This window comes from Gymnoscopelus braueri (genome assembly GCF_963280865.1).
Source record: "Gymnoscopelus braueri genome assembly, chromosome: 4".
NCBI classification, from domain to species: Eukaryota; Metazoa; Chordata; class Actinopteri; order Myctophiformes; family Myctophidae; genus Gymnoscopelus; species Gymnoscopelus braueri.
In genome coordinates, this window is record NC_137605.1 from 25,369,487 (window position 1) to 25,373,885 (window position 4,399).

The following is a 4,399-nucleotide window of genomic DNA, read 5'->3' on the forward strand; positions in this document are numbered from 1 at the left end:
GACGAGGTAAAGTGCCTGCCTACCACCGCCGGGGTTGTGGGTTCGAATCCACCGTGGTGCATCCGGCTTTGTCGAGCATCTACAGTACACGAATACAATTGGCCCTTGTTCGGGGGAGGGAAGCCGGATGGGGACTGGGGAGGGTGATAACTGTCACTGCACGTAATCCTACGGGCTGGGGCGGCACCTGTCAGCAGGGGGTGTTGGGCGGGAGGGGTAGGCTGAAGGTTCAAGATCCTCCCGGTGGGGGCTCCTCACTGGCAGGTGAGTCAGTAGGATACCACAGTAGTGACAACACAGAAATGTGTGTGGGGAGGAATCAATTGGCATAACGACTAAATTGGGGAGAAAAAGGGGGTAACAGGCACCATGACCTAATACAGCAAAAGGTTGATTACAATCTAATCATAACGCCTGGAGATAAACTGCTATAAAAAAAACAGACTGACAGATCAATGGAATTGACAGTCTGTGCTGCTCCTTAAATCACTTAGGGTACGGGTCACACCGAACTTTGATTCTGCCAATGTGGTGGATTCTGCCAATGCTTTTCAATGGGAACCGAGCGTTTTTTGTTTTTTTTCAGAAATCCGCAAATGGCAACAAACTGCTCAATTCCCATTGAAAAGCATTGGCAGAATCCACCGCATAGGCAGAATCAAAGTTCGGTGTGACCGCACCCTTACACCATAAACTCCCCTCCCCCATAGAGTCCCCCAGGGCTCTATACTAGGCCCCCTCCTGTTTTCACTCTACACTAAATATCTTCACCGACATTTGCTGATCTACAAGTGCAAAACACCAGTCGCAATGCTGCTATTTTCACCTAGTGTTTGCCCCAGAATAGGGGCGTAGGGTTCATGTGATTCATACTGACCAAAATGGTCTGAACCGACTGACCGACTGACAATGCCATCCTTAGATCATTTAAGGATGACAATGCCAAAAGCATGGGGCTTTAAATTTGTTTCCCAGGCTTTTGCTAACGGGATGAAAACCACCAGACTTGTCACAAACATTTATAGTAACCATAGTTAGTTCAAATGGTGAACAATTGAGATGTTTTATTGGAATTTAGCGTGCATGCATTATCATTTCTTATTTTGGGGTAGATATTATTTTCCCTTTTTCTTGAAGTGAATAAGAAGAACGCCCATATTTTTTACTCAGATGTTCACGCTGTTGTGAACAGTCTGATGCTGGAGTCATAAACCTATCGTTAGACATCATTAATCCCCAGGTTTCTCATTAAACTGGCTGCGCTGCAGTCTACCCTGGAGGTATTACATTGCCCTTAACTACCCTTGGCTTATAGACTACGACAGAAATTATGACCTTAATAAAGTCTATTTTGTAATATTTGCATGCATAAGCATCTTATATCTGACACAAAAAAGACTGTCTGGTTCACTTTTAGGGCTCCCCTGGGATGCCTCTTGGCAGGCGTGAGCAAAGTGTGGCACTCCCATGGAGATGCAGATTCCAGTGGAGGTCCGCATGACTTAATGGCCAGTGCAGTGACTTGAAGTGCTTTGAGAACTGCGGACGCAAGCTGGCCAACTCTCAAAAGGTTAGAGTTGCTTGTCATTTGCCGTCTCTTTTGGCTCATTGTGAAAATAGCAGCATTTTTGGGGCGTGCTGACATTAGTTGGCTTGCTCCAGCAGAGATCATAAATGGTATTTGCATTCATCAAATTTTGTTCTCAACAAAAACACTGGTATGCTTGACTAATTTGTGGATACGATAGGTATCCAGATTTGCATATCAAAAGGATTTTGAATTCTGATGTTGGAGATAAACATGTCTAAGCAATGTATAAAACGAATTCCACAACAACAATAGCCTACGTGTTTTGAAACCTCTTGACATTTCTGTAATGTTCAATTACTGTAAACTGAAATTTCCTCTTCATTTTCATATGAATGTGTAATTCATAATTTATGCCACAGTACAATAATACAGTAAATAAAAGCTGCAACATAAAATAAAAATTGTCTCAAGCCTGATTTTTCTTATACTGTTGCTGCTCTGCCAAGTTGTCTATGAAATTTAACTGGCTAAATAATGGCCAAAGTTCTACAACTCACATTTTGTTTCCTAAAATAATCAGCAAATATAGCTTAAAACCTACATTATCAAACTGCCTGAAGTTCTGTAAACTTCTCATTTATACGTTTATATAGCACATCTATCTTTCTTCTATCATTGCAGATGATAGCTCAAATCCACTGCTAGTCAATATCACTATGAAACCATGATATGTTGTTTTCAGTATTCTGGCTGTGCTCACATGTTGGCAACAAGAGCAGAAGAAAAATAATTACAGTCTGAATCACTGTAACTTAATTCTCATAATAAATCATTCAGCATGATACGTGTCATCAAATCCAGTTCATCCAGTAGTCTATCTCGTAATGCTTTTCACGCATTTGTTTCCAGGGATTACTGCTCTAAAGGGTCATCTACTGTAAAAGTCACTGCAACCCCCAAATGAACATATAATAAGGTTATGTGAAATTCAGAAATTGGTAATGGAGAGGGTGGGTCATTAATTCTGGAGTTCAGTTCCAAGCTCATACCGTAGCCAAAGTTAAAGTTGGTTCAAAATACATTGTGTCCCATGTTATCTGTTCAATTTCTAAGCCATTTACAGATATCAATCAACTTTTAAGGCCTTACCCCCCCCCCCCCTTCCATATAAATTTCGAGAATTGTAGTGAGTTTTCAAGGCTATTATGTGCCCAGGTATGTGTGTGTTCCCTGACCGTTATTAAGGACCATGGGTTGCCAAGCCAGATTGGTTTATATGGGTCCAGCTGTGGCATTACCAAACAAAATGTCTTTGGTTGATTGGTAAGCCAAAACTAATTCGAAAATTATACTTATAGGACCATTGGTGAACAGCATGCAAGGGATAAAGAGGGATAAACACATTTAAAGTGGGATCTGACATGGCAGTGTTATGTTTTAGGTTACTGTAGGTCAACTTGTGGAAATGAACTTGTAGAAATCATTTTGAATTAATAAACTAATAATGTCTCAATGCAGTTTTTTTTTCTTTATTCTTTTTTAACCAAATAGTTTCCCAGAATGAGACATGAGTGACTGCTGTCACACCAAGTCCTCCATAAAGAGCTGTCTGAATAGCAGCTGTAGCTGGCTATCCCTAATTATAACCATCAATTAGTTGAGATTCCAGGTTCCATTTCCCCGTGTTGTTGTTTTCTTTGCTATTTAAGTTGTCTAGTTAGCACTTAGCAGCCAGCAGGTAGGTAGTAGCCTACTTTGGACACGGTATGAATGTATTTATTATTCGTTTAACAATCTTTCTGTTAGTCTCTGCTGCCCCCCCCCCCACCTCAACACACGCACACACACCACTTCCAAAAAAGAAAGAAAAAAAACACGTGGCACTCTAGACTACTCACACACACATTTGCACTCAAAAGGACTAGAATGGAAATAAGCTCTCGAGATTTCCGTGTTTTATCCTTTTAAATGTTGAATTCTAATGAATTTATGTGAACAAAAACATCAATATGCAACATATAAAAATGGTAGCCTACGGTATGCTGTTCTCAGTACTCAATTCTCAACCAAACATATATTTTTTCATCTATTGGTGTTGTTGGCCAGATTCCAAAGTTGATAAACCACACCAAATTATAATTAACTCCCCTAATTAGCTATGTTTCAACTATTTCAAGGTTTCAACTGATAGCAGCATATACCTTACCTTATTAACAATCAGGCGACACATTGACAGGTGTCCAAGACACAAGTCACGAGTGATAACTTTTTTCAGTGAGTTGATATAATTTAAACTTCCAGAAGCGCAGGTTTTTCATCTCTCAGTGAGAACGTAAGGGTAATCGTAAGACTCGCCCCAAAACACGCTCACCCCCCATTTCTTTCGCGGTTCTTGTATTCTTGTATACGTTTTACTGAGAATAAGGTTAGAAATAAGTTTAGGGTTATGCATAGTTTTACTGAGATTAAGATTAGGAATAATACGGTTAGGTTTTGGCACCGTTTTACCGAGGTTACGTACGTTTAGGAATACGGTTGTGGCCCACAACCGTATTCCTAAACGTAGTGGGTTTACTGAGGTTACGTTTAAGGAATAAGGTTAGGTTTAGGCATAGTTTACTGAGGTTACGTTTAGGAATAAGGTTAGGTTTAGGTATAGTTTACTGAGGTTATGTTTAGGAATACCTGGTGGCGACCGATCCGAGGTCGCCGGAATTGCCCCGGGGTGAGCATGTTTTGGGGCGAGTGTTCTGGTATTCAATGTGAGGGGTGGGGGCGTGGCCAAGAATTGGGACCAGCGCCAATGGTAGGATGCAAATATCACGGCGTTGTGACTGACTTGACGCTCAAGTGGATTCATGTGGAAAA